Source organism: Chelonia mydas, chromosome 14, assembly GCF_015237465.2.
Source record: "Chelonia mydas isolate rCheMyd1 chromosome 14, rCheMyd1.pri.v2, whole genome shotgun sequence".
NCBI lineage: Eukaryota > Metazoa > Chordata > Testudines > Cheloniidae > Chelonia > Chelonia mydas.
The window spans coordinates 35,247,878-35,271,828 of NC_051254.2; the positions used below are offsets into that span (position 1 = coordinate 35,247,878).

At 47.2% G+C, this 23,951-nt stretch overlaps 1 pseudogene; it reads right to left on the minus strand.

Annotated features, from left to right (window-relative positions):
* Nucleotides 1–1,950: 1,950 nt before the first annotated feature.
* LOC102941669 lies at nucleotides 1,951–11,059 on the minus strand (annotated as a pseudogene).
* Between the last annotated feature and the right edge of the window lie 12,892 nt (nucleotides 11,060–23,951).

The following is a 23,951-nucleotide window of genomic DNA, read 5'->3' on the forward strand; positions in this document are numbered from 1 at the left end:
CCCCTGAGCCAGAGAAGTTATCTCCGCAGGGGTCAAGGCTATTTCCTGCATAGTTACCCCAGTTACAGGTCTCGGGATCCCTCCCTGGGCGGGGGGCCAGGCTGGAAAGTTAACCATTGCACAGCTGCCCCCGGGGCTAGCCGAGCTCCTGGCCCATCTGGCAGCCATCCCGGGTCAGGGTCATACCATATGTCCCCGTCCCAGTCTCTGGGGTCATATAGGAGCAGCACCTTTGTCCCCGATCCCAGGGGTCCTGCTGCTCTCCCGCCTGCACAGGTCCCCTCCTCTAACACCAATCCCTGCAAACACTCCACCTGGACCTCCAGCTCCTTAGATAGTTCCCTCTCTTCCTCGGCCTGTTCAGCTCTCTCCTTCACCCTGACGGCGGAGATTGCTAGCTGCTGACAACTTGCCCCTGCCGCTTGTGCCTTCCACATATCCCTTCCCGCCCTTACTCGTTCCAACTCCTGCTTTACTTGCACAGTTTCAGAATTATAATCACCTTTAGCAGTTTGCCAAGCACAACAAGTTTGCCACAACAACCATGCTGCTGCCCGATCCTTAGTCTTTGAATCCGGATGATAAAACTCACAATATTTCTGGTATGTAGTTTCTACATCCACCATGATGTCCCCTGATGAAACTGTCCCTGGGACCCAGCAGTCAACACCCTTGGGGTGGGCCCAGAGGAGGAGATGCGGAAATTTTGCCCCCTTCCCCTCCATTGTGGATTCGGGGGGGCTTTTTCCCTTTCTAAACAGTGGCATCGTGCCCAAAATCAGGAAGGGGGAGCAGGTGCACCGCAGTTCCTAGGCTACCCATATGCGCTCTCTACTCCATGTCACCCCTTTCCTCGTGTGTACCTGGAAGGGGGAGCAGGCGCCACACATGCTCTCTACTCCTTGTCGCCCCTTTCCACTAGTGTACCCTATCGGTGGTTGCCTGCATTCTCCACCACTAATGTGACCTCAATTTCACTAGAAACCAACGCAGGGTTACACTTATATTGCTTTTATTAAATGCTGCTATTGGATCAAACAGAAAAGGGATGGCGCTTATTAATGCACGCACACATTCACCGCATTCATACCCTCATGCGCCCACACACTCATGCAGGCGGAAAGTTACCGGAGACAGCATAGGAAGCCAAGAAGCCAAAGCATAGTAGATCTGGTGTGTCCGCCTGTGGTCACGGATCCAGGCCAGCAAGCAGGTCAAAAAGAAGGGCTTGTGAGCATGCTTTCTTCCTTTTATTGGAACTGGGCAGCTCCTGTCACATACACTGAGTTTTCCTTCTGTGTCCGTCACCGAGAAACATTCCCAGACCTTGTTCCTTTCACGCATACCAGGTTCTTCTTTTCTTTACAGCACCCTATGATTGCCTTCTCGGGGCAGATTACATCAGACACGCTTGTCTCCGGGCTCTTTTCTCCTTGCAGTTCCTCTCCACCCAGTCCCACATATACTCCCTTGTTCACACTCTCTGTGATGGTGTGATGGAATATTGCAAAGCTTGGAAGTTATACAAGTGGTAACTGAAAAGACTACAAAGCTTGCAAAAGTTACAAAATTTAAAAGGTCATGCTAACAATGACTAAAAGTAACAAAGTTTTGCAAAAGGTTACAGAACTCAATGATCATACTAGCAATGACTGAAAAGTTACAAATCTGACAATCACATTCTACTGGAGTGGGCGGAGGCTTTACACAACAACCCTGGTCTATGAAAAGTTTGGACCAATAACTAGCTGCATGTCACTGTTTGTCTGAATGCTCGATGCGCCCAGGCTGGGAAATTTGGATCCAACATACACTGGGTGAAAGCACCTGAATATGGCCTAGCAGAGACATGATCATTACTACTGTTGCAATTCCAATGGCCTGTAACCCACCTCGAGCCCACTGAGCATGTCAGTAAAATGCAAACAAACCCTACACTGGTGAATCAAATAGTTCTGATGGCTCCTGGGTTTATTGCTATATTTTACCCAGCAGGAGACAAGAGAAATTATTGTGAGGCACAAAAATTTCAGCATCTTTACAGCTGTGAAGACACAGAATCCACTTGATGAAAAAACAAAAATGCCTGCAGCAGCCAATGATTGTGGGAACCATAAAACAAACCTCCATGGGCTTGATATAAAAATACCTTTGTTAAATTCTAGACAACACTCATCAAAAGTGAAGATTATCAATTGTCTTCTGCCCCTCCCCTTGTCCCAAAGGTTCCCCACCTGTGGACTCGCCTCCCTCACTCGGGACCTTCCTCTTAGTCTCTGACTACGCAGACTGTTAGAGTCCTCCGGGATCATAGAAAACAGTGAAAACCAGGCTCATCAGTGTCCCTGAGAGTTCAGTTGTTTGGTTTTTGGGTGGAAAACAGGTCACCAGCAGTGTTCCCTCTAAGCTGTGTGCGTGTGCAGGCGCACACAGATCCTAAACCCTGCGCACACGGCAAAACACCGTGCACACAAAAATTTGTACAGAAGCACAACGATTTGCAGAGGAAAATTTTTTGCGCACACGGCCTGTCAAAAATGAGAGGGAACACTGGTCACCTTTAGCTTCCAGGGTTGTAGAAATGAGGATGTCAGCGGCTAGAGAAGCCTATTTCATGGCCTGCAGTAGGATATTTTACCCTGTGGATCAGGGACAGAGCCTAAACTGGGTTTCGCTGTCCCAGAAACAGAACCAAGAGTGGACTCTCTCCCCATTGAAAGATGATGGTGGGAAAGTGAAGATCGGGGCCATGCTGTCCGCACTGAAAAATGCCACCTGCACCTCGTCATAGTCCAGACAAACCCGAATCCTGGTGGGGATCTGGCCCAGTGACACTGTGGTCTCAGGGGAGGTGCGAGCCCTGTATTGATCCCCCTGCAGCCACTGCACAGCCCAGAGCCTCTCCTCAGGGTTAAAACTGAATCCCGCATTCCTCCTCACAGACTCTCTGGCCATCCCCACAGCCCAGCATCACCCATCCCCACCTCCCAGAAATGTTGGGAAATCGCTTCCAGGTTTGTTGGACACTTGCTTCCGTGTCTTTCTCCGTTTCACATGTAGCCAATCAGCAGGCCCGTTGCATCTGGGGTGAGCCGTATCTGGATCCAGAGTCACATTCGCTGGGGGAAGAGAGAATCGGAGCGTGAGGGGCAGAGCTCCACCCTGGGGCAGGATGGGACCATTTCTCACACTCCCCAGCAGCCCCATCCGGGCTGGGACCCTCCCTGACTTCCTGCCTCTCTGTCCTGGGTCTCAGGGAGCTGCCTCTGTGCTGGGGCTGAGCAGGAATTTCACCGCAGCTCCCACCTCCCAGGGCCTAGAGGGGCTGTTATAGCTTCAGATTCTGCATCTCCATCTCCTCCCCTGCTGCATCTCCCTGCTCCCCATGCTGTGGCTCCCCACTCCCAGCCGCAGGGACTGGGCGGGGCAGGCAGCAGAGCATGGGGTGGGATCGAAGGGGCATCAGCCTCAGCCTCCTCTTGGGGAGACACCCCCAGTCAGAGGGAATCAAGGAGCCAGCAGAGAGAGGAGCGCAAACCCCAGTGCAGCTGGGACCAGGGAAGGAGGCAGTAGCCCTGGGTGGAAGGAGGCGGGAGGGAGTTGGTGGGTATGCCAGAGCAGGGCCCCCAGCCCATGGGGAATGGGAGAGGAGGAGGCATTGTGAACAGAAGACCACACAAAGACAGAGAGGATGGAGAGGCCTAGTTGGCAACCCAAGAGTCCAGGGGGGAAGGGAGAGGTGGGACCCACAGGGAGAGACAGAGAAGGGGGCGATGTCCTATGGACACTCCGAGGGAGGGTCAGACCAGGCACCCATCCCCAATCAGCATAACAGAGGAGACAGAGGCCTCACTCAGTCAGTACACTGCACAATAATTAAGGGGTTAATAATATATTGGAGTGCTTAAGGCCAGCCCCCTTCCCTGCAATGCTCACTCTCTATGGATGGGGGACTCTCTTTTGTTCGATCTCAGAAGTTTGTTCCTCAAATGAATCCAGTGCCACAAACACAAACTGTCCTTTTCTCTCAATCTATCTAAAACCCGACCCATAACACTACCCCCTTTTGCCAGAGATCCACTTACTTGCTGTCTGCAGTTCAAACACCAGAGCGTCTAGGGAGGAGAGGGAGAGAAAGAGATTTCATGGTATCAAAATTATGTTTCATGCAGGATTTCCTACAATTAATCAGAATAACTGTGCTTTAGTTCTGGGCCACGAACAGAGGGGAAAAGGAAGGGAGACCCAGAAAGACAAATAAAGAGAGACACACAGTGCAAAATTCGCCCATGTGGAGTTGGGCCACTCTCAGGCTTATGGACCCCTTTCTGCACTAATAACATGGTTATAAACATGGCTTAAGTGGCATTTCTACAAGAGAAAATTCCTAGACAGCTCAGACTGGAACGAAACAGACTCAGGAAGAGTAGATGGAGCCCTTTGCATTAGCACACAGTTTCACTCAACCAAGTATTTTGCAGTCCTCAAGAATTAGGGCAAACAAAGTGACAACGAATCACATTCAGACTACTGTTGTTCCTCCATAAATATCGTATATCTTGGGAAAAAATGTCTTAATAAATTCAAAACTTTGTTTATATTTCTTCCATGTTCTTAAATTGAATTTTACATTCGCAGCTAATTGGACACAGCCCGTTTCCTCCAACCTTCACAGAGACCAGTCTCCATTTTCCTTTTTCAATCCCTGCTCACTACCTTGGAATTCCTTCAGAGTCTCCTTTAGCACAATGTTTCTTTGGGTAAAATCACCAAGTCTCTTTGCCAGATCAGGAGAAATCTCCACCGGCTGCTGGAACTTCCCCTGCTCGCACCTGGAGAGAAACAGAATTCTCTAATTAACTGATTGTAAATCACGATTTTATCCGCATCTCAGATGAATTTCATGCCAGGGAAAGCTGCTGGACTGCAGGGCCTGGAGGCTGGACTGTTCTATGTATCCCGGCCTCAGAGCAGGTACCGCTCAGGCAATGGCAGCACAAGCTTCACCCCCAGCGGCCCAGTTTGTTTCTAGCATAACCCGGAGAGAGACGACATCGAGGGGAAGTGGAGCAGGGAGATGGGCCAACAAGCTGCATTGACTCTACTAAGCTTTGTGGTGTGGACACCTGCCCAGTCAGAAATGGATGGAGACCAGTAACCTAGGGGTTCTCAAACTGGGGGTCGAGACCCCTCAGGGAGTTACGAGGTTATTACATGGGGGGTCGCGAGCTGTCAGACTCCACCCCAAACCCCACTTTGCATCCACATTTATAATGGTGCTAAATGTTTTTAATTTATAAGGGTGGGTCGCACTCAGAGGCTTGCTATGTGAAAGGGGTCACCAGTAGAAAAGTTTGAGAATTACTGCACTAACCCCAGATCACCTCACGCAGGGCGCCAAACGGACACAAGCTGAACATATTTGAACACTGCTGCTCTGGAAGTGTCCGTATTCCCGTTCCCCGGGATACAAGAGATTTAATGAATCTATTCGGATTTATTAACCTGCCCTCATGCTTCATCATCTAAGGGTATGTCTACACTACGAAATTAGGTCGAATTTATAGAAGTCGTTTTTTTAGAAATCAGTTTTATATATTCGAGTGTGTGTGTCCCCATAGAAAATGCTCTCAGTGCATTAAGTGCATTAACTCGGCGGAGTGCTTCCACAGTACCGAGGCAAGCATCGACTTCCGGAGTGTTGCACTGTGGGTAGCTATCCCACAGTTCCCGCAGTCTCCGGAAATGAGATTCAAAAGTTTGCGGTTCTTTTCCTGTCTACCTGGCCAGTGCATCTAAGTTAAGAGTGCTGTCCAGAGCGGTCAAAATGGAGCACTCTGGGATAGCTCCCGGAGGCCAATACTGTCGAATTGTGTCCACAGTACCCCAAATTCGACCTGGCAAGGCCGATTTAAGCACTAATCCACTTGTCAGGGGAGGAGTAAGGAAATCGATTTTAAGAGCCCTTTAAGTCGAAAAAAAGGGCTTCATCGTGTGGACGGGTGCAGGTTTACATCGATTTAACGCTGCTAAATTCGACCTAAAGTCCTAGTGTAGACCAGGGCTCAGCATCTCAAATAAAGAGCATCAATCCCAGGAGTAATGTCAGCAGAGGGGAGATTTGGATCTGAGGGGTGATCCTGCCCCGCACAGTTGGCCATGGTGCCCCAAGGAGATGTGGACGTCGCATGGCGCTCAAGGCCCTGCCCCACAGAGTGACGTATCCCTGAGAGCGAGACGGAGCCACGTACCTGCTCAAGGTGCTTCTGATGTCCTGCGGGGGGAGACAGAGAACAAAGAGCTCAGTTACAAGTGATAACTACGAGAAGGACTTCGGCTGGTGGAAAAGAGGGTGGGGTGGGTCACACTGTGATCCTGGTTCAGGGGTGGTTGGTGGTGTCATGAGGAGAGCAGTAGCTGGCCTGGGATGATTTCCGAAACAGAGTCCCCCTCTCTCTCCGTGAAATGGGGATCACATTATTTAAATAATATTTCCCTGCCTCAGGAGTGGTGGATGAATTCATGTGTGTTATTAACGGGCTCTGCTCCCCCAGTGATGTGGGCCTTAAGTGGACCCAGAACACTGTAAAACAGACCATTAAAATCTAAACCCTACAAAGGGGCCCTTCTCCTGGGATCCCTCAATCCTAACAACACAAGACTGATGGCCCATCTGCCCAGTGTCCTGTTTTCTGACAGATGCTTCAGAGGGAATGAACAAAACAGAGCAAACTCAAGTGATCCATCCCCAGTCCCAGCTTCTGGGAGTTAGAGCTTTAGGGCCACCCAGAGCATGGCGTTGTGTCCCTGACCGTCTTGGCTAACAGCCATTTATGGACCTGTCCTCCATGAACTGATCTAATTCTTTTTTTACTCCACTTATACTTTTGGCCTTCACACCATCCCAGGACAACGAGGTCCACAGGTTGACTGTGAGGTCTATGAAGAAGCACTTCCTTATGTCTGTTTTGAACCTGCTGCCTATTAAATTTCATTGGGTGACCCCTGGTTCTTGTGTAATGGGAAGGGGTAAAAAACATTCCCCTGTTCACTTTCTCCGCACCGGAATGAGTTTATAGACCTCCACCATATCCCCTCTTAGTCACCTCTTTTCTAAGCTGAACAGTTCCAGTCTTTTTAATCTCTGCTCAGATGGAAGCTGTTCCAGACCCCTCATCAAATTACTAATAATACAAAAGAGAATAATAAAACAGAAGCAAGTGGAAGTGATTGTAAACCAGCGAATTCACATTTTAACAGTAGTTCCTAACAATTAAATGAGGTACCATTAGAGAGAGAGCGAGAGAGAGGATTCCTACGTAAAAACTAGAAATAGTGAGTTCCACTGTAGTGTTAGGATCCTGCACTCCAAGCCACATGGGTCTCCCCGTTCATCCATTTCCCAAATATCTCCAAAGCTCTGAGGTCTTACCTGCAGGAATTCACTCGCTGGCTGCTGGTACTTCCCCTCCATCTCGCTGATCAGCTCGCTGAGACGGGAAATCTCCGCAGAGAGTTTGGTGATATTTTTATCCTGCAGCTTCACAATCTCCTTCTCCAGCTCTCCCAGCGGGGCCAGGAAGAGTCGCTCTTCTTCCTCCAGAAACTGGTGCAGCTGCTTAAATTGAGACACAATTTTCTCTCTCTCAGCGTCTGTCTTTTCCTGTAAAGAAGAGGCACAAACAGGGAAAGGGCATGTCAAGGACACACCGAGAGGCAGGGGAGATTTCACAGAGCCCTGTGTCAGTGGGAGGGGGAATTTCTAAATATTCAGCACCTCAAAAGCAGACAGAAACTTTCCCCTGTGACCAGAGACATTTTCCTAGAAAGTCCCACCTCGCCCTAAATTCCCTTCCCATCTCACATGGTTTGTTTCTCTTGTGATCAGTGACCTGTGACAATCTCAGTCCTTCGAGCAGTAGAAAGGGCAGGATTCAGAGGTACATGAGCAGAGACTTCCTGAGAGAGACTGAACGGGGTAAAGAAAACACAAAATAAGAAAACAAACTAATACTCCCAAGTTTCACTGAGGAAGCTCCAGATATTCACATGCCCTGCAGGTTGCCCAGCCACACCTGTGGAGAGCCATGAGAATTCAGTGCCTAAAAGCTAAGTGTGTTAGTGCAGAGATCAGGATCTCTAGTGCAGCCTCAGGCCATAATCTTATACCATGAAATCAAGAATGAAGCAAAGACAAGCACAGCTCTGAAGACAAGGGAATGTAGAGTTAAGGTTGCGTCTCCCACGCACACTGGCACCCAACCTTAACTCTGCCCCCTTTCTGGCTTGAGGAGCACCTGTCTCCTCGAACGTGCTCACATCACTTTCCCATGTGCGTATCCAAGATGTATGAGTATTTACAGAGCCTGAAAGACCCTCTTATAACTTCTACAGTGCTGTTACCCTGGTGTGGCCCTGGGTGCCGGATGCTAGCCAAGTGAAATCCAATCAGACCCAGCTCAGTTTGGGGCTGATCAGTGCTATGATCTGAGCCATAGGCGGGCACAAAAAAGTTTTGAGAATGGGAGACAAATTGAATGTCAGGTTATTTTTGTCTGAGCCCTTCACCTCTGTAGCCCATTGGCCACTTGACTCCTGATTCAGTCCAATAACCCTGTCTCAGGCCTGGATGGGGCACAGTGATTTTCCAAGACAACGTCAGGATGCAGGTGGGTTTTAGAGCACTGTGAAGCCATCAGCTCTTAGCATGAGAGCTTGGCTGTCACTCAGCTATTGACTCTCTAGTGCTCATCTATAACAAAGAGAGAGACGAGGGGTTGAGGTGATCTCTTTGATTGGAGCATCTTCAGTCAGAGAGAGAGAGAAGCTTTCGAGCCATCCAGAGCTCTCCAGCCCAGACCTCAAGAACAGCTTTGGGTAGTGTGCAAGCTTGTCTCTCTCACCAACAGAAGTTGGTGCAAAGATCTAACCGCCCCCTCTTGTCTCTCCAATATCCCGGGACCGACATGGCTACAACTGCACTGCACAGGGTGAAACAGACAGTGTTTTGCAGACACAGACAAAGATCAAGCCTGAAGCCGAGCCCAGCAGGCCTCTCTGACAGCTGGGGATAGACCATTAACACAGCCTTGGCACTGCCAGAGCTGAAGGGAGGAGGTCAGGCCATGACCCCACATCCTGTCCATCCTGGGCAGAGGGGAGCACAGGCTGCACCTGCTGCTGGATTCGATCAGCGTCTGCTCTGCCCCAGGGCTGCCCATTGCTCCTGGGGAATCTGTCCTAGCCCCAGAGCCAGGCAAGGAGTCTCAGTCACATTCCAGCCCATAGAGAGGAACAGAGACAGACACACACGATCCCCAACCAGCAGCACACGGCCCCAGAGAGACACACAAACCTCCCTCACTGACCTTCATCCCCACAGCCCTGCTGGGTAACAGCACTGGGCACCTACCAGGTACTCTGAGCTTCCCTTCTCTCCAGTCAATTTCCATCCCAAGAGCTTTTCTCTCTCTTCCTTCAGAGCCTGCAGTCGGGTCTGGAATTGTTCCTGGGCAAAGACAATTGGGGGTGGGGCGGTAATTTTTTTTCTTTTGGAGCTTGAGGAGCAACGAATCCCACCCTCCCCCTGCAATAACGCTGCTGCACAGATTTAGCTTTTCCAGCTTATTTAACCCAGCAGCAGGCCGGGAGAGCACCCACAGGGCAACTCACAGGCCAGGCCAGGGACACTGCAGGAACTGGTGAAAAGCAGCAGGCAGCAGAGAACTAATTCATTCTGACACCTGGGGGCTAGGAGCACAAACTGGGTCCATGCGGCCAATGCACAAACCCTAATGCCTCCGCAGATAGAAATCTTGCTGAGAGGCCAGTGATTTCCTACAACTCTGCTCTCAGATTGCTGATCCTAGTAAAACAGATGGTGTCAGGTTTGCTCCAAAAATTCCTCATCTGTCCACCAGTCAGGAGCTCTGACGGCACCCCTGCCTCACCTCGCCTCCACCAGCATCTTTTGGGGACCAAGAAGCAAGTTATTTCTCTGTTGGTTTGAAATGAATGAAGCAGAGCGTGGGAGGATAAATTCCCGCAGTCTGATTGAATCTTTTCAAAGATCGCAGGATTTAAGAACGGTGGGGGCTGGCAGGGCTGGTTCTGGTGTGTCCCGCTCAGCAGGAACGTGTGTTGGAACAGAAATATTCACTGAGGAAAAGGGCATCACAAGATAATGAATATTTTTCCCCACCCACTCCTGGAAATTGGTCCTCAAGTCAGAGCAGAGATCCATGTGTAAGGTTCCAAATCTTTATCACAACACTGTAGTTAGCAAAAAAAAAACATCCTTTATGACAGCAGGAAATGAGGAGTTCAGGTGACACTAGAAGGAAACCCAAACACTGGAAAGCCTGGGAACCCCCAGTTATGGCCGCAGGCTACATGACCTCTGCATGAGCAGCTCTACTCTGGGCCTGGAAGTATATCGGAAAAACCCCATAGGTACAAACACTGATGCTGGGTGGAGATTTCCTACCTTGTACTCCTCGGCAGCCTCCTCTATGGGAACCACCGTGTGAGATCTGTGAGCCTTGGATTTATCACACACCAGGCAGATGGGGGTTTCATCCTCCTCGCAGAAGAGTTTCAGAGCCTCCTGGTGCCTCTCACACACTCGCTCCCCTCCTGAGCCTTTGGCTGCCTGGAAACTCAGCCCTCTGGCTATTTCGATAACTCTCGCCAGTTCCCTGCTGGGCCTGAAGTTTCTCTGCTGGGCGGTTTCTCTGCACTGGGGGCAGGAGAAGTTGGGCTCCGACTCCCCCCAGCACTGGCTGATGCAGTCTCTGCAGAAGTTGTGCCCGCAGTGGATAGACACCGGCTCCTGGAAATACTCCAGGCAGATGGGACAAGAAAGTTCATCCCGGAGACTTTCTGCCTTGCTCTCTGCAGCCATGGCTCCCGGCGGGAAGGGGAACAAAAAGCTCGTTTGAATTTCCAGCGTCTGGGACGGGAATTGGGTGTTTCCCTTCCTGGCTCTGTCTCATTGGCGGAGCTAGAATCAGCTGGGTCTGTGAGTTCTCCCCGCCCCTGGGGGCTCTGATGGGAAACGTGACCCTCTCTCTGCTGGGAAGAGTGCTCAGGGGAAGAAGCAGGGTCAGGTTAGGGAGAATGTCACTCTTTTCGAAAAAGTGAAGCGTTGACTTGAATTCTATTATTTGACTCCCAAAACCACACACCCCCTGGTTGGGCAGGGCTTTGTTCACTGCAGCAGATCTGATTTCTCAGTGCTGGGATGCTCTCCCAGGCAGGGCTGTGCCCTTCTGTTGGAGGCCCAGACAGACCGGGCAGCAGCTGGATCGACCATGGGCTGCAGCGGAGCATTGTGCAGACTAGAGTACACGCATCTGATTCCCTTACGGGTTTACTGCCGGGGTTTATTTTAAATGCAGCGGCTTGGCAGCTTGCTTCAGTCTGAGGATGCTGATTTAGAACCTTAATTCCAAGGGCCGCGTCTAGCAAATGTCCAATCCAGTGCAGAGCTTCCTGCCGTGGACCGTGTCTGAGACTGCACTAGGTTTCTTATTGCAGAGAGTGGGGGAACTATTTGCGGGAGACTCAGAGGTACCCCAGAATTTTGTTCCTTTTGCGCAGCAGAGGCATTGAAATTTTGAGTCTCTGAGTCTGGGACTCAGTGCAGACTCCAGGAATCCTAGACTCTCAGGGTGGGAAGGGACCTCAGCAGGTCATCTAGTCCAACCCCCTGCTCAACACAGGATCAATCCCCAATTTTTGCCCCAGATCCCTAAATTGAACTCACGTTCCTGGGTTTAGCAGGCCAATGCTCAAACCACTGAACTATCCCTCCCCCCTGAGAGGGAGATTTGGTGCCAGACTGGAGAGTGGGTGTGGTGTTTAAACAGGGGCCTCGAAAGGGAATTCAGCGGCAGGGGGAAGGCAGTGCTGGCTGGAGACGCTTCTGCAGATGCGGCTAGTTGCACTGGCTGCTCTGCACCTGGATGGAATGGTACATCCATTCAATGTGAATACGTTGGAAACAGACTGGGATGCACTATTACAAATCAGCACCTCCTGCCCTCGCTGTCTTGGGCAGCCTTGTGCTGTTCGGGATGGGCACTGTTTCTAAGGCCAATGAGATGTTGGATTGTTTACAGGTCAGATCATAACGATTTATTATTCGTAACTCCATTGTACCAAAGCACCCATGTCATGGATCAGTATACAGAACAAACAGAAGGCAGTGCCTTTCCCCAAAGAGCTTACACTCGAAGCACCGAACAAGAGACAAAAGCCAGGTCTTTTGGAGCAGAATGCAGTTAATGGCCCTGCACACTTCCATCAACACGAGTCCAACAGTCGACTTTCCCACTCCGAACTGGTTAGCAACTGATCGGTAGCAGTCTGGAGTAGCCAGCTTCCACCGTGCAATTGCCACGCGCTTCTCCAGTGACAGGGCAGCTCTCATTCTCACGTCCTTGCGCCGGAGGCAGAGGTGGATTAATGATTTTGCCACCCCTAGGCCCAGAAATAATTGCCGCCCCCCCTCCCACCCAGCAGTTCCCCACCCCAGCTCACCTCCGCTCCGCCTCCGCCTTCTCCCCTGAGCGCGCCGCCCGGTCCTGCTTCTCCCCGCTCCCTGCCAGTGCTTGTGCACGAAACAGCTTCGCAAAGCAGGGGGGACGGGGGGGGGGGGAAAGCGGCGCGCTCAGGAGAGGAGGTGGGGCCGGGGTGGGGATTTGGGGAAGGGGACCAATGAGGGCGGGGAATGGTGCGGGAAGGGGTGGAGTTGGGGCGGTGCCAGGGGCGGAGGGCGCGAACTAGCACCGGGGCGGGGGGGAGCAGCCTCTTGCTGCTATTATAAATTTGCCGCCCCTGCAAATTTGCCACTCTAGGCCTAGGCATTAAAACGCCGCTGGCCGCAGGGCTGGGGCGAGCTCATCACACAGTCCCATGAATGTGGCTTTGTTATGCAGACAAAACTACACAGGATCGTTTCAGGGGACAAGACAAGACGTGACGTTTATTATAACACAATTTGATTTATGATCAATAACTAATATCTAATACCTATGTATACACACACACACACACACACACAAATGTTCTGCAGCTGCTGTATTGTTACCAGTCCTGAATGTAACTTGAGTTCGTGGCTTGGGTTCGTAGCTTGTGGAGGCTAACTGGCCAGGAAAGCCGGGCACAAGGAAGGGCTGGGTCTCTGTTGGGCATGCACTGATGCCCTTCCATGTTGGCAGCAGAATGTTACCCTCCAAAGTCTTCCATCTCATCCATCCTTTTTGTAGGCTTTAGTTTGAATCCAGAGTCTATAGGTCTTGCTGTGTCACGCTGCCTCTGGGTTCGGTGTGATTGATCACCCGTCAATTGCAGACTTTCAGCCTAGGACCTGGCTTTGATGTTTCTTCAATTGTACTTTTGTTCTTTTCTTGTTAGGATGGACTCTTCTTGCTTTGTCCGGGCTGTTGTCTGCATCTTCAGCCCTTGGTATTATGTTGGATCATATTAAAGAAGTTCTGTATTAAAATCACAAATGAGTTTGATTCCCCATAGTTTAAATTCCAGGGTATTACTAATTAAGAGGTCTCTTGGTTTTTGGTACTGTTTCTCTCCCTCTGTGTGTGAAACTTGCAAGCTGCTAATTGTGTTAGTACATTCTAAGACAGAGTCTGTTCTCAAAGCAATTCACAGAGACTCAAAGCAATACTCTAACAACAGAAACAGCACCCAGAGACTCCCCGCCCTTTTGTTGTATTAACAATTGTGATTAAAATAGAGATAGAGGATGTATGTGGATGGATGCTTGGTGTGGATAATAACTGAATGATCAGGGAGGTGCCAGCCTAAGAATCCAGTGTCCATCGGCTGAAGAAGGCGTCAAGTGGAAATAACCAGAGGACCCCCGGAGGGCAGACTGGAATCCACCCAACAGCCTCAAGAATGGGAGAACCAAACAACAAGATAACATCTTGGAGCCGTCAGGAATGTGCCATCTGCTGATTGATTCAGCAACAGCATGATGAAGCAATTCCCATAGACTGGCATAGGAAGAAATTCCTATAAAAATAGACTCTAAAAAGTGAGAACTTTGGGGTCTGATTCTGCAAACCAACTTCCAGGAGCATCAGATGAGCATCTGACAAGGCCCTGCTCCCTCCTCATGTCCAGGCCACCTGGCCAGTGGCTTGGCATGAGCAACTCTAAGGCTGGTAACTATGATAACAACTTTGCAGAACCTGTGTGTGTGTGTGTGTGTGTGTATGAATGAATGTGTGAATAAATATGAGATTGAATGGAAAGTTATAGCTATAACTAACTGCTTACTATGATAACAACCTTGCAGCACCTGTGTGTGTGTATGAATGAATGTGTGAATAAAGATGAGATTGAATGGAATGTTACAGCTGTAACTAACTGCTTACTATGATTCTTTCTGTATTCACAATAAATGTGGTATTTTGCCTTTTTCCCTTTAATAAGATCCTGCTGGTTTTTATTTTATTGGTATAACATTTTGGTGGAGAATTGCGAAAGGGGGAATATTGGTAAAAAACCTCAGTTATTGTAAATATTGGTGTGCACACCGCCAGCTCTATTGAGCTAGGCATTTCTATTAGGTTAACCAGACCTGCTGGCCTCCGAGAAGGTAGCAGGAAAAACAGATTAAACCAGACCTGCTGGCCTCCGAGAAGGTAGCAGGGGACCTGCTGGCCTCCGAGAAGGTAGCAGGAAAAACAGATTTAACCAGACCTGCTGGCCTCCGAGAAGGTTGCAGGGGACCTGCTGGCCTCCGAGAAGGTAGCAGGGAGAAATAGGTTAACCGGACCTGCTGGCCTCCGGGAAGGTAGCAGGGAACCTGCTGGCCTCCGGGAAGGTAGCAGGAGAAAAACGCATAGATTAAGCTATGATTTCAGAATCTAGGCTGTGTCACTTGCTAAGTAATACCATCAGTGACAAAGAGATTGAAATTTCCATGTTAAGATGTTTAAAAGAAAACAGGGTAAGCCAGTACCAGAGGGAGGAATGGAGTCAGAAGGAACTCCAACCTCACCTTTTGTTAAAGAAATTACACCTTTTAAACAAATCCTTCAAAAATTTGGCCACAGTCCTTGGACTGAACAAGCCCTAGCTGATGTCTGCACTATTTCGGACCTAGAGGATAGATTGGCTCAGTATATCCTCATATACAAACCTTCTAGTGCTGCCAAAAGAGATGCAGCAGCAATTTGGTTGTTGTGGGAGGCATGTAAGGATTCTTCCCTCCGCTTGTCTTCATGTAAAGAGGAAAAGGCACAAACGGAAAAGGGAGCAGACAATTGGAAGGTGCTGGCTACAAATACCCAAAGCCAGCTGAAAATAGTGAAAGAGGCACTCCAAGAATACAAAAAGAGTGAAAAAGTTAACTCTGCAGAGGCTGGAGGGAGGCAGGTAAAGGGGGAGAAGGTCCTATGTACGGCACCCCCAGGCATAATTACAAAGAGAAAAGAGAGTAAAAAAAAAAAAAGTTAACTCTGCAGAGGCTGGAGGGAATTAAGCAGCTAAACTTTGTGAAAATGTTAAAAAGGAAAAGTGTTAGAGAAAGAGCATTCTTGGTTTCTTTGCAGCCATTCTGAAAGAAAAATGGGCCCTTTTCCAAAGGAATGTCTGTAAATTAGCCAAGCAAAAATAAACTATCTGATTAAAATCATTTGACTGGACAATTTAGTCAAATTTGCTAAAAGAACATAAGAGGATTCTATTGGAACTTAACTGCCTCAAATGTATAAAGGGAATGTAAGATGTAAAAAACAGAGCAGTGTGGAAGGGATGTTAAGGAAAAGAAAATGTATATGTATCTGTCTGTGTGTGTGTAAATATGTAAAGTTCTAAGGACCAGTTGGTTTTGTTTTTGTTTTAAATAATGCCACTAAAAATCCATTTGACTCTTTAATTCAAAGTTGCAAAACTGACAGACCTTTTTGCTAGACACAGGTAATTAGTGTTGTTTGGCTTTGGGATTTGGCATTTAACCCTTAAAAGGTAACTCAATGCTTTACAAAATTTAAAATGTTTTTAAGTTGTGGCTGCAGCAGGGCAGTCAAAATCAGGAGAATATAAAAAAAAAAAATCTGGATTCTTTTTGTTTGTTTGTTTTTTGTTTGTTTGTTTTTGTAACAAAATAGCAGATGAGAGTTGTAGTAAAAAAAAAAAATTAAAAAAAAAAAAAAAGACAGTGCCTCTCTGAAGCAACAGCAGGGGTGAGGTGCACAAAACAAAAAGAAGCAATGTTAGAAACACTGAGTCTTAAAATGGCTCTGAGTAATCAGACTGTCACTTTGATAAAGGTACATGAAACCTCTGTAAAAAAAAAAAAAAAAAAAAAGAAATAGTGACACCTTATGTAAAAATGGATCTGGATAATGTTATAGAAGTTAAACTATGGAAGGAATGTGCATTTGCCCCAGAACATGTGCAGGGTATATTGTAGAAGGGGCAAAAGAAATGCAAAAATACCATGCTACTTAATTAAAATGCTATTAGGGCTCCAAAGGGAGCCACAATAGGTTGGGTTTTCTTTTTCAGATTGCTGTGTGTTTTGGAAGCAGAAGTTAAAAGTAATCAAAACTCTGGTGAAAGTTGATTGTGTCCCTTTTAAGATAGAGTCTCTGAGCTGCTGATGGCTTTAAATCCAAAAGCAGGAAGCTTCTGTGAAAATGCAAATTACCTAAATGATAAAGGAAGGAAAGAACTAGCAGCACAAAGGAGCTGCAGATAAAGGACACACCTGGTCAGCAAACAAATTGTCTAAATAAAAGGCATGGGATAACAAGATAATTTTAATAAATTTAATGATAATAAGTACCCCTGTAACAATGTATAGTGTGTATGATTTTTGGAAAAACCCTTTAACGTCGTATGGTAATGATGCTTCTCAGTTATTACCTGTAAATAAAACTTAAAGCTTAACACAGCAGGAAAAACATTATAAACTTGGTCTGCTGTATAAGAAGGAAAACTCAGGGATTTAATGACTAAACAGTGGGATAATTTCCCCATAACCCTTAAAAGATAAAAGCCATTGAAACCTGGCCTGCCTATAGAACAAAAACAGGAAAATGTGGGGGCAATTGCTCTGTTTTGCCTGCAATCAGCAAGGGTATTTGTAAAAGAAATATTTTAAGCAATAATCTGCCACCCCAAAAGGGGTAGAAACATGTTCTTTTTGTCTTTCAGAAAATCAGGAAAAGCTGATGCCAGCTGAAGAGCAACCCAATACTATGAATCTACTAGAAACTGTGTTTTGTGTTCTAAGTGTTGTCTTGTGTTTTGTCTTGTTGCTAGCACTGTTGTGTGTTTAAAAAAAAAAAAAAAACTAAAGACCTGCAGGTAATTAAAAATAAATTAAGCTTTCTGTCCCAACTACAGGACAGCCTGATACAAAAACAAGTACATGCCAATGTAGACTTGGTCCAAATTGGTCTGGGTAACCTAAAAGGCCAATGGAATCTTTAGTAATGGCTTAATACTATCACATGGCTTATCCATAAGAAAAAAAAAAAATTAGAAATAGGAAACTACACAGCCATAGCTATGGGACGCACTGAAATGCAGATACTTGCACTAGCTACTTTGGAACACAAAATGTTCTGGGTCATATTGGGAAATATTAAGGGTTTGATGCATTTGTTAAAAAAGAAAGAGATCATTGTTTAACACTTATCAATATGAATGGATGCAATATGTTTCCAGTGTTGTAAAACCAGACTTGTTAATGGGAGAAATTGTTGTCAAAATTGCACACCAACAGTCCTTGGAGGCAAAGGTATTGAAGGTTAACCCACTCCCCATATTACACATGGGATCCTTCTGGCTACCCTGGACCTCGAGCCAGTGGGCTGGGGAGGGAGTGAAGCTATTGGACACTAGAGGTTGTACCGAATGGACTCCTCAAAAGTGGGTGTGCCTCACCTTGCCTGTTGCCCCAGAACCTTGTAGTAAAGATACATCACTAGGATCGTGTATGTGGCATGAATTGGAATCACAAAGTCAAATTGCCTCACAGTACTTTCTCTTGAATAGGCTACATAGAAAGTGACACTGACGATTATAAATCTTAGTGTCAAAAGGGGGATTATGTTGGATCATATTAAAGAAGTTCTGTATTAAAATCACAAATGAGTTTGATTCCCCATAGTTTAAATTCCAGGGTATTACTAATTAAGAGGTCTCTTGGTTTTTGGTACTGTTTCTCTCCCTCTGTGTGTGAAACTTGCAAGCTGCTAATTGTGTTAGTACATTCTAAGACAGAGTCTGTTCTCAAAGCAATTCACAGAGACTCAAAGCAATACTCTAACAACAGAAACAGCACCCAGAGACTCCCCGCCCTTTTGTTGTATTAACAATTGTGATTAAAATAGAGATAGAGGATGTATGTGGATGGATGCTTGGTGTGGATAATAACTGAATGATCAGGGAGGTGCCAGCCTAAGAATCCAGTGTCCATCGGCTGAAGAAGGCGTCAAGTGGAAATAACCAGAGGACCCCCGGAGGGCAGACTGGAATCCACCCAACAGCCTCAAGAATGGGAGAACCAAAGAACAAGATAACATCTTGGAGCCGTCAGGAATGTGCTATCTGCTGATTGATTCAGCAACAGCATGATGCAGCAATTCCCATAGACTGGCATAGGAAGAAATTCCTATAAAAATAGACTCTAAAAAGTGAGAACTTTGGGGTCTGATTCTGCAAACCAACTTCCAGGAGCATCAGATGAGCATCTGACAAGGCCCTGCTCCCTCCTCATGTCCAGGCCACCTGGCCAGTGGCTTGGCATGAGCAACTCTAAGGCTGGTAACTATGATAACAACTTTGCAGAACCTGTGTGTGTGTATGAATGAATGTGTGAATAAATATGAGATTGAATGGAAAGTTATAGCTATAACTAACTGCTTACTATGATAACAACCTTGCAGCACCTGTGTGTGTGTGTGTGTGTATGAATGAATGTGTGAATAAAGATGAGATTGAATGGAATGTTACAGCTGTAACTAACTGCTTACTATGATTCTTTCTGTATTCACAATAAATGTGGTATTTTGCCTTTTTCCCTTTAATAAGATCCTGCTGGTTTTTATTTTATTGGTATAACAGTTTACACTTTATTTCATCAGGGCAGGCTGGGGCTGGAAGTTGATTCCATCACCCATACATACCTCATTCACACATCTAAACTAAACTAATAAGATTACAGCAGGGTTTTGCAAAAATGAAGGTTGCAGCAAGCTTTTACAAAATGGAGTGAGCATTTTAAAATGGAGTTTGGGACAAGTTAAAATGGACTTTGAGTTACAATATGGACAAATGTAAGGAATGTCAAACAGTGAGCAGAAGTTACAATGTTGAAACAAGAAAAGGAGTACTTGTGGCACCTTAGAGACTAACAAATTTATTTGAGCATAAGCTTTCGTGAGCTACAGCTCACTTCATCAGATGCATTCAGGGGAAAATACAGTGAGGAGATTTATATACACACAGAACATGAAAAAATGGGTGTTATCATACACACTCACTTAAGATGAGCTATTACCGGGGGTGGGGGGGGAGAAAACCTTTTGTAGTGATAATCAAGGTGGGCCATTTCCAGCAGTTGACAAGAACGTCTGAGGAACAGTGGGGGGCGGGGGGGAAAAACATGGGGAAATAGTTTTACTTTGTGTAATGACCCATCCACTCCCAGTCTCTATTCATGCCTAAATTAATTGTATCCAGTTTGCAAATTAATTCCAATTCAGCAGTCTCTCTTTGGAGTCTGTTTCAATGCTGGTGTGGTTCTGGGCTGCTTGACAGGAAATGTCACCGAGGGCGAGCCCTGGAGCCCTGGACTCCACTGGCCTGGAATGTGGCTCTGAGCCAGAGGAACCCTGCAGATAACTGGGAATTTGAGGATAGAGAGCAAAGCCTGAGATGGGGTCTGAGGAAAGGGATGCTGGTGCCCATGGGCTCCAATGCCCAAGCCAGTGGCTGGGCTGCTGATTGCTCCTGACTGAGCAGGGGCTACCTACAGCAGCCAGACTCTTCAAAACTGAAGAGCTTCCACCAAAAACATCCTCAGCAATTTTGAGAGACCCATTAGTGCTAGTCAGACCTGCTGTCCCTGGGCAAGTGGGTAAACCCTGGAGGTTAGAAAATAATGGCAGCCTCTGGATGTGAGGCATTTGCTTCGCAAAAAAGCCATACTCTCCTTGTTCATCTGTATCTGGCCTTCCCAGAAGGACACATGCGAGGGGTAAGGGAGGAGTTCATGAGAAGCTGTCAGGGGTCCCAACTGGTTAATGCAGCACGGGCTGCATAATGAGAGATTGTTATGCAATCTCTCACAGCCTTCTCACTGAGAGGGGCCCTCCCCTGCCCTGACTGTGCTAAGCAGCCCCACCCAGACACAACCACAGCAGGATCACAGGAGCAGCAGTGCCTGTGTGGTGGAGCTCAGCTCTCCTTGTGCCCTGCTACTCCTCTGGCTCACTTTCAGGCTCCTGAGGGCAGAAAGGTTTGGGCTCAGCCTCATGTGGCAGTTTGGAGGGAAAGTTTTTTATATTGCTTACGTCAGCCACACTATCAGAGGCTCATTCACCTGCACATCTACCAATGTGATCTATGCCATCATGTGCTAGCAATGCCCCTCTGCCATGTACATTGGCCAAACCGGACAGTCTCTACATAAAAGAATAAATGGACACAAATCAGACGTCAAGAATTATAACATTCAAAAACCAGTCGGAGAACACTTCAATCTGTCTGGTCACTCGATCTCTGACCTAAAAGTCGCAGTATTACAACAAAAAGACTTCAAAAACAGACTCCAACGAGAGACTGCTGAATTGGAATTAATTTGCAAACTGGATACAATTAACTTAGGCTTGAATAGAGACTGGGAATGGATGAGTCATTACACAAAGTAAAACTATTTCCCCATGTTTATTCCCCCCACCTCCCCGCGTTCCTCAGAGGTTCTTGTTAACTGCTGGAAATGGCCAACCTTGATTATCACTACAAAAGGTTTTCTTTTCCCCCTCCTCCCCACCCTCCTCTCCTGCTGGTAATAGCTCATCTTAAGTGATCACTCTCCTTACAGTGTGTAAGATAACACCCATTTTTTCATGTTCTGTGTGTATATAAATCTCCTCACTGTATTTTCCACTGAATGCACCCAATGAAGTGAGCTGTAGCCCACGAAAGCTTATGCTCAAATAAATTGGTTAGTCTCTAAGGTGCCACAAGTACTCCTTTTCTTTTTGCGAATACAGACTAACACAGCTGCTACTCTGAAACCTGTCAATGTTGAAACAGTGTAAGTTTCAGTGATTTAAGCAGCAATTGGATTGAAAGTGAAACTCAATTAGCCAGTTATTGGGGTAGCTGGTTTTGTGAATGAATGTTGTTTCATTCATAAAACTTTGCTTATGAAGTTATATTAATAAAGTGAACAATTACAAACAATTTCATTGATCAGTTCTACAGCTTTCCTCTTGCGAAAGTTCTGCAGCCACTGCTCGTCACCCCAGACGTGCATCACGATCTCACCACTCACTGCTCGTCACCCCAGACGTGCATCACGATCTCACCACTCACTGCTTGTTTCCTGAGCCTAAAGCGGTGTTCCACGATGGTCAGCACCTCCATGAATGCCACAAGCAATCTCGAGTCGTAGCTATTACGAGTGGCGAGATCAGTGTTGCACTCCTCTTCTCCTTGTAGTTTAAGGAATAACTCCACTGCCACTCGTGATGTGTTGGTCAGAGCGAGCAGCATACTGGTCAGCAGTTCAGGATCCATTCCTGCAGCTTGAAAGGCAGGGCGCGCAGTACACAGGCCGTTGAAAGATGGTGCCAAATGTGGACGGAAGCACAGTGTTTCCCCACCCTCCTAGTGAAAAAGTTTTTCCTAATATCCAACCTAAATCTCCCCCACTGCAACTTGAGACCATTACTCCTTGTCCTGTCATCTGTTATCACTGAGAATAGTCTAGATCCATCCTCTTTGGATCCACCTTTCAGGTAGTTAAAAGCAGCTATCAAATCCCCCCTCATTCTTCTCTTCCGTAGACTAAATAATCCCAGTTCCCTCAGCCTCTCCTCATAACTCATGTGTTCCAGTCCCCTAATCATTTTTGTTGCCCTTCGCTGGACTCCCTCCAATTTCTCCACATCCTTCTTGTAGTGTGGGGCCCAAAACTGGACATAGTACTCCAGATGAGGCCTCACCAATGTCGAATACAGGGGAACGATCACGTCCCTCTATCTGCTGGCAATGCCCCTACTTATACAGCCCAAAATGCCATTGGCCTTCTTGGCAACAAGGGCACACTGCTGACTCATATCCAGCTTCTCGTCCACTGTAACCCCTAGGTCCTTTTCTGCAGAACTGCTGCCTAGCCATTCGGTCCCTAGTCTGTAGCGGTGCATTGGATTCTTCCGTCCTAAGTGCAGGACTCTGCATTTGTCCTTGTTGAACCTCATCAGATTTCTTTTGGCCCAATCCTCCAATTTGTCTAGGTCCCTCTGTATCCTATCCCTACCCTCCAGCGTATCTACCACTCCTCCCAGTTTAGTATCATCCGCAAACTTGCTGAGGGTGCAATCCACACCATCCTCCAGATCATTAATGAAGATATTGAACAAAACCGGCCCCAGGACCAACCCTTGGGGCACTCCGCTAGATACTGGCTGCCAACTAGACATGGAGCCATTGATCACTACCCGTTGAGCCCGACAATCTAGCCAGCTTTCTATCCACCTTATAGTCCATTCATCCAGCCCATACTTCTTTAACTTGCTGACAAGAATACTGTGGGAGACCGTGTCAAAAGCTTTGCTAAAGTCGAGGAATAACACGTCCACTGCTTTCCCTTCATCCACAGAACCAGTTATCTCATCATAGAAGGCAATTAGATTAGTCAGGCATGACTTTCCCTTGGTGAATCCATGCTGACTGTTCCTGATCACTTTCCTCTCGTCTAAGTGCTTCAGAATTGATTCCTTGAGGACATGCTCCATGATTTTTCCGGGGACTGAGGTGAGGCTGACCGGCCTGTAGTTCCCAGGATCATCCTTCTTCCCTTTTTTAAAGATGGGCACTACATTAGCCTTTTTCCAATCTTCTGGGACTTCCCCCGATCGCCATGAGTTTTCAAAGATAATGGCCAATGGCTCTGCAATCACATCCGCCAATTCCTTTAGCACTCTCGGATGCAACGCATCTGGCCCCATGGACTTGTGCACGTCCAGTTTTTCTAAATAGTCCCGAACCACTTCTGCCTTCACAGAGGGCTGGCCACCTCCTCCCCATGCTGTGCTGCCCAGTGCAGTAGTCTGGGAGCTGACCTTGTTCGTGAAGACAGAGGCAAAAAAAGCATTGAGTACATTAGCTTTTTCCACATCCTCTGTCACTAGGTTGCCTCCCTCATTTAGTAATGGGCCCACACTTTCCTTGGCTTTCTTCTTATTGCCAACATACCTGAAGAAACCCTTCTTGTTACTCTTAACATCCCTCGCTAGCTGCAACTCCAGGTGTGATTTAGCCTTCTGATTCCATTCCTACATGCCCAAGCAATATTTATATACTCATCCCTGGTCATGTGTCCAATCTTCCACTTCTTGTAAGCCTCTTTTTTGTGTTTAAGATCAGCAAGGATTTCACTGTTAAGCCAAGCTGGTCGCCTGCCATATTTACTATTCTTTCTACACATCGGGATGGTTTGTCCCTGTAACCTCAATAAGGATTCTTTAAAATACAGCCAGCTCTCCTGGACTCCTTTCCCCCTCATGTTATTCTCCCAGGGGATCTTGCCCATCAGTTCCCTGAGGGAGTCAAAGTCTGCTTTTCTGAAGTCCAGGGTCCGTATTCTGCTGCTTACCTTCCCCTCCCCCCCGCTGCTTACTTTCCCCTCCTAGATCCCTTGTCAGATCTCAGAGTCTCTTTCAGAAAGATGT